Raw genomic sequence first — 6972 nt, forward strand, 5'->3', positions numbered from 1 at the left:
GATTGACAGGTTAGTGTTGATCAGCTACTTCACTCAAGGCATAAAGTCTCGGGATAAAACTACACTAGATGGTGCTAGTAATGGTTCTCTGAAAAAGTACAAGACCGCAGATGAAGCATGGCAACTGATCAGTGACTTAGCTGAGTCTACTAGGAATCACAGGCACAGGAACAGCCACTCAAAAGCTGTTGCAAAGGTTTCCTCTAGCAGTGAGACTACTGTTCTTACACAGAGTATATGTGAAATGACCAACCTACTGAAGCAATTGCAATTAAATCAACAACAAACTCAGCCTTCCCCACCACCACAACAAAGCCAATAGTTAGTTCCCCAAAGAGTATACAGAATCTGTGCTGATTATAGTCATTATACTGATGAATGCCCGTAGCTCCAATAAGAAGACAACACTGTGGCAGCCACTCATAACTTCTATGACCGCCCGAATCAAAGATACAATCAACAAGGCGGCAACTATAACCAAGGGTGGCAGGACAACTCCAACCAGGGCTGGAGAGATAATTCCAACTATGGCTGGAGGGACAACTATAACAGAGGAGGCAGAGATAACAATGGAAATAAGAGGAGGAATAACAACAACAGACAGCAGAATCAGAATCAACCTTACAGAGCTCCTCACCTAAGACAGTCACAAGGACCCCAGCATAACCAATAACAAGTCCCACAGATCACTTATCCTACTTCCTCATCAAATGATGAGATGCTTCGTTCTCTTGCACAAGGACAACAAGACATGCAGACTACACTGAACTCTACTCTAAACTGTCTGAATGCCACTTTACAAGCTCTCGCCGCCCGGATAGATTCATTACCTACTTTCACTAACCAACCTATAAGCTCCAGTAGAATTCCTTCTCAACCCTTACCTAACCCCAAAGGTGGCATCAATGCCATCACTTTGAGGTCCGGAACCACACTGCAAGAGAGGAATCAAGAGGAGCCAAGCCTATCAGAACACGCCCCAGTTGAGGATATGGTAGAAGTGGAAGATGCTGAAGAGGAAAAGGAAGTACAAGACAAGGTTGAAGAAGAAGTAGCTCAGCAAAGGAATGGAGCACCAGAGGATGCAGAAGCTGCAAGTGGAATCATTTTTATCCCATTTTCACACCTTGCAAGGAAGTCCAGAAAGCAGACGGAACTTGATCCCAAAATGGTAGAAATTTTCAAAAAGATTGAGGTAACTGTTCCCCTTTTTTATGTTATTCAACAAGTACCTAAATATGCAAAGTTTCTGAAAGATTTGTGCATACATAAAGATAAAATTAATGAATTAGAAACCATTCCTTTAGGTAGTTCTATATCTACCTTAATGGGAGGTATACCTGAAAAATATAGTGATCCAGGTCCATGCATGGTTAGTTGTACCATTGGAGGTGTAATATTTTCTTATTGCATGTGTGACTTAGGAGCGTGTGTTAGTATAATGCCATTGTCTATATATGATACCTTGAGGCTCCCTCCCTTAAAAAGGTTGGCAGCTCGTTTTGTGTTAGCAGATAAAAGCATTATTACAGTAGTTGGAATTGCTGAAGATGTATTAGTGAGCATTAAGGGGCTCACATTTTCCATTGACTTCTATATCCTAGAAATGCCCCCTAATGACTCAGGAAGACCATCATCAATCCTGCTTGGAAGACCATTCCTGAAGACTTCAAAGTTCAAGCTGGATGCATTCTCAGGAACTTACTCCTTTGAGATAAATGGCAGAGCAGTGAGTTTCAGTTTAAATGAAGCTATGAAGCACCCTCCGGAAGATCATTCTATCTTCCAGTGCGACATCATTGATGAAACTATAGCTAAAGTTCACCAAGAAGAAGTATAAGAGAAGCACATGGAGCAAGGTCTAAGTGTGGGGACACCCTCTAAACACAATGAGGACACTTTGCCATTATCACTATCCCCGGAAGATCCAGAGCCTAGCCATGAGCAGAAATTGGAATTGAAGCCGCTTCCTCCACACCTCAAGTATACTTACCTTGAGAATAATAAGAAATTCCCAGTTATCATTGCAAGGGAACTCACTTCACAACAGGAAGAGCAACTGCTTAGTGTGCTGAGGAAACATAAGAAAGCAATTGGGTGGAGCTTGGCGGATATAGTAGGCATCAGCCCTCAAGTTTGTGAGCACAGAATATATTTAGAAGAGAAATCAAAGCCTGTCCATCAACCCCAAAGAAGATTGAATCCCACCATCTTAGAAGTTGTCAAGAAAGAAGTGACCAAGCTACTTGAAGTAGATATCATTTACCCCATCTCAGACAGAGAATGGGTCAGTCCAGTACAAGTGGTGCCCAAGAAGTCTGGAGTCACAACAGTAAAGAATGAGCATGGAGAGCTCCTGACAACTAGAGTGCAGAATTCATGAAGGGTTTGTGATGAGCGGATAATTTATACGCTTTTTGGCATTGTTTTTAGTAGAATCTAGTTACTTTTAGGGATGTTTTCATTAGTTTTTATGTTAAATTCACATTTCTGGACTTTACTATGAGTTTGTGTGTTTTTCTGTGATTTCAGGTATTTTCTGGCTAAAATTGAGGGACTTGAGCAAAAATCAGATTCAGAGGTAGAAGAAGGACTACTGATGCTGTTGGATTCTAACCTCCCTGCACTCAAAGTGGATTTTATGGAGCTACCGAACTCAAAATGGCACGCTTCCAATTGCGTTGGAAAGTAGACATCCAGGGCTTTCCAGCAATATATAAATGTCCATACTTTGGCCGAGTTTAGATGACGCAAAAGGGCAATGAACGCCAGTTCTACGCTGTAGTCTGGAGTTAAACGCCAGAAACACGTCACAAACCAAAGTTGAACGCCAGAAACACGTTACAAACTGGCGTTCAACTCCAAGAATGACCTCTCCACGTGTAAACTTCAAGCTCAGCCCAAGCACACACCAAGTGGGCCCCGGAAGTGGATTTATGCATCAATTACTTACTTCTGTAAACCCTAGTAACTAGTTGAGTATAAATAGGACTTTTTACTATTGTATTAGACATCTTATGATTTTTAGTTCATCTTTGGATCATATTGATCACGTTTGGGGGCTGGCCATTCGGCCATGCCTGAACCTTTCACTTATGTAGTTTCAACGGTAGAGTTTCTACACTCCATAGATTAAGGTGTGGAGCTCTGCTGTTCCTCATGAATTAATGCAAAGTACTACTGTTTCTCTATTCAATTCAACTTATTCCGCTTCTAAGATATTCATTCACACTTCAATATGAATGTGATGAATGTGACAATCATCATCATTCCCCTACGAACGCGTGCCTGACAACCACTTCCGTTCCACCTTAGATTGAATGAATATCTCTTGGATCTCTTAATCAGAATCTTCGTGGTATAAGCTAGATTGATGACGGCATTCATGAGAGTCCGGAAAGTCTAAACCTTGTCTGTGGTATTCCAAGTAGGATTCAGGGATTAAATGACTGTGACGAACTTCAAACTCGCGAGTGCTGGGCGTAATGACAGACGCAAAAGGAGGGTGAATCCTATTCCAGTATGATTGAGAACCTCAGATGATTAGCCGTACTGTAACAGAGCATTTGGACCTTTTTCACAAGAGGATGGGATGTAGCCATTGACAATGGTGATGCCCTTACATAAAAGTTACCATGGAAAGGAGTAGGACTGATTGGATGAAGACAGTAGGAAAGCAGAAGTTCAGAAGAACGAAAGCATCTCTATACGCTTATCTGAAATTCTCACCAATGAATTACATAAGTATTTCTATCTTTATTTTATATTTATTTATTATTTATTTTCGAAAACTCCATAACTATTTGATATCCGCCTGACTGAGATTTACAAGGTGACCATAGCTTGCTTCATACCAACAATCTCCGTGGGATCGACCCTTACTCACGTAAGGTTTTATTACTTGGACGACCCAGTGCACTTGCTGGTTAGTTGTATCAAAGTTGTGACAAATTATGAATTAAGATTAGAGCACCAAGTTTTTGGAGCCATCACCAGGGATTGTTCGAGTGACAATTTCACCCAGGGATCACACTTTCGTACACCAAGTTTTTGGCGCCGTTGCCGGGGATTGTTTTGAGTTTGGACAACTGACGGTTCATCTTGTTGCTCAGATTAGGTAATTTTCTTTTTGTTTTATTTTCAAAAATTTTTCAAAAATCTTTTTGTTCATCTTGTTTTATTTTCATCTTGTTGCTCAGATTTTTTAAGAATGAATTCTAGAGTTTCATGGTAACATGTTGAAGCCTGGCTAGCTGTAAAGCCATATCCAAATTCTTTTGGATTGAGGCTTCCACTTGTCAACATAAAAGGCATGTATATGAAGTTGGATGAAGTATCAGCTGTTATATGCCTGATTTGTATCTTCTAAAGCTTGGCTGGCTAGTGAGCCATGTCTAACCCTTGGATTGGAGCTTTAGGCTAACATTGAAAGATTCCTGGAATTCTTATAAAAAAAATTTTGAATTTCTTATTTTCTTTTTCCTATATGTTTTTCGAAAAAAAATTTAAAAGAAAATACAAAAAAAAATCATAAAATCATAAAATCAAAAATATTTTGTGTTTCTTGTTTGAGTCTTGAGTCAATTTTTAAGTTTGGTGTCAATTGCATTTTTTCAAAAAAAATCTTTATGCATTTTTTCGAAAATTCATGCATTCATAGTGTTCGTCATGATCTTCAAGTTGTTCTTGGCCAGTCTTCTTGTTTGATCTTCATATTTTCTTGTTTTGTGTCTTTTCTTATTTTTCATATGCATTCTTGCATTCATAGTGTCTATACATGAAAAATATCTAAGTTTGGTGTCTTGCATGTTTTCTTTTCTTGAAAATTTTTCAAAAATAAGTTCTTGATGTTCATCTTGACATTCATAGTATTCTTGGTGTTCATCTTGACATTCATAATGTTCTTGCATGCATCACATATTTAGATCCAAATTTTTCATGCATTGCATCATTTTCATGTTTTTCTCTCTCATCATTAAAAATTCAAAAATCAAAAAAATATCTTTCCTTTTTTTTCTCTCATAAATTTCGAAAATTTGGATTGACTTTTTGAAAAATTTTTAAAATTCAATTGTTTCTTATGAGTCAAATCAAATTTTCAATTTAAAATTCTTATCTTTTTCAAAATCTTTTTCAAAAATCAAATCTTTTTCATTTTTCTTTTTTATTTTCGAAAATTTTAAAAATATTTTTCAAAAATATTTTTCTTAATTTTATCTCATAATTTTCGAAAATATCATCAACAATTAATGTTTTGATTCAAAAATTTTAAGTTTGTTACTTACTTGTTAAGAAAGATTCAAACTTTAAGTTCTAGAATCATATCTTGTGATTTCTTGTGAATCAAGTCATTAATTGTGATTTTAAAAATCAAATCTTTTTCAAAACTAATTTCAATCATATCTTTTCAAAAATATCTTTTTATCTTATCTCTTTCAAAATCATATCTTTTTAATCATATCTCTTCATATCATATCTTTTTCAAAAATTTGATTTTAAAATATCTTTTCTAACTTCTTATCTTCTTATCTTTTCAAAATTGATTTTCAAATTTGTTTCAACTAACTAATTAACTTTTTGTTTGTTTCTTATCTCTTTCAAAACTACCTTACTAACTATCTCTCTCTAATTTTCGAAAATATTTCCCTCTTTTTCAAAAATTCTTTTTAATTAACTAATTATTTTAATTTTTTATTTTAATTTTATTTCATTCCTAATTTTCAAAAATTACTAACCTTTTTCAAAAAAAAAACTATTTTCAAAATTTAACTTTAAATTTTAATTTTTAATTTTCGAAATTCCCTCTCCCTCATCTCCTTCTATTTATTTATTCATCTACTAACACTTCTCTTCACCCAAAATTTGAACCCCTTCTTCTCCTCTGAGTTCGAATTCTTCTCTTCTACATTCTTATTCTTCTTTTCTTCTACTCACAACAAGGGAACCTCTATACTGTGGTAAAAAGGATCCCTATTATTATTTTTCTGTTCCCTTCTCTTTCATATGAGCAGGAGCAAGGACAAGAACATTCTTGTTGAAGCAAACCCTGAACCTGAAAGGACTCTGAAGAGAAAATTAAGAGAAGCTAAAATACAACAATCCAGAGACAACCTTACAGGAATTTTTGAACAAGAAGAGGAGATGGCAACTGAAAATAATAATAATGCAAGGAGGATGCTTGGTGACTTTACTGCACCTAATTCCAATTTACATGGAAGAAGCATCTCCATCCCTACCATTGGAGCAAACAACTTTGAGCTAAAACCTCAATTAGTTTCTCTGATGCAACAAAATTGCAAGTTTCATGGACTTCCATCTGAAGATCCTTTTCAATTCTTAACTGAATTCTTGCAGATATGTGATACTGTTAAGACCAATGGAGTAGATCCTGAAGTCTACAGGCTCATGCTTTTCCCTTTTGCTGTGAGAGACAGAGCTAGAATATGGCTGGACTCTCAACCTAAGGATAGCCTGAACTCTTGGAATAAGCTGGTCAAGGCTTTCTTAGCCAAGTTCTTTCCTCCTCAAAAGCTGAGTAAGCTTAGAGTGGATGTCTAAACCTTCAGACAGAAAGAAGGTGAATCCCTCTATGAAGCTTGGGAGAGATACAAGCAATTGACCAAAAAGTGTCCTTCTGACATGCTTTCAGAATGGACCTTCCTGGATATATTCTATGATGGTCTGTCTGAATTAGCTAAGATGTCATTGGATACTTCTGCAGGTGGATCCATTCACCTAAAGAAAACGCCTGCAGAAGCTCAAGAACTCATTGACATGGTTGCAAACAACCAGTTCATGTACACTTCTGAGAGGAATCCTGTGAGTAATGGAACGCCTCAGAAGAAGGGAGTTCTTGAAATTGATACTCTGAATGCCATATTGGCTCAGAATAAAATATTGACTCAGTAAGTCAATATGATTTCTCAGAGTCTGAATGGAATGCAAGCTGCATCCAACAGTACTCAAGAGGCA

General features: G+C 36.8%; 1 non-coding gene across 1 annotated transcript; it reads right to left on the reverse strand.

The window, feature by feature from the left end:
• Positions 1 to 6537: 6537 nt before the first annotated feature.
• Positions 6538 to 6645, reverse strand: LOC112759988 (small nucleolar RNA R71). Its single transcript, XR_003180447.1, has one exon. It is a non-coding gene; the product is annotated as a small nucleolar RNA R71 (small nucleolar RNA).
• Positions 6646 to 6972: the final 327 nt, after the last annotated feature.

The sequence above is a fragment of the Arachis hypogaea genome, chromosome 16 (assembly GCF_003086295.3).
Source record: "Arachis hypogaea cultivar Tifrunner chromosome 16, arahy.Tifrunner.gnm2.J5K5, whole genome shotgun sequence".
NCBI lineage: Eukaryota > Viridiplantae > Streptophyta > Magnoliopsida > Fabales > Fabaceae > Arachis > Arachis hypogaea.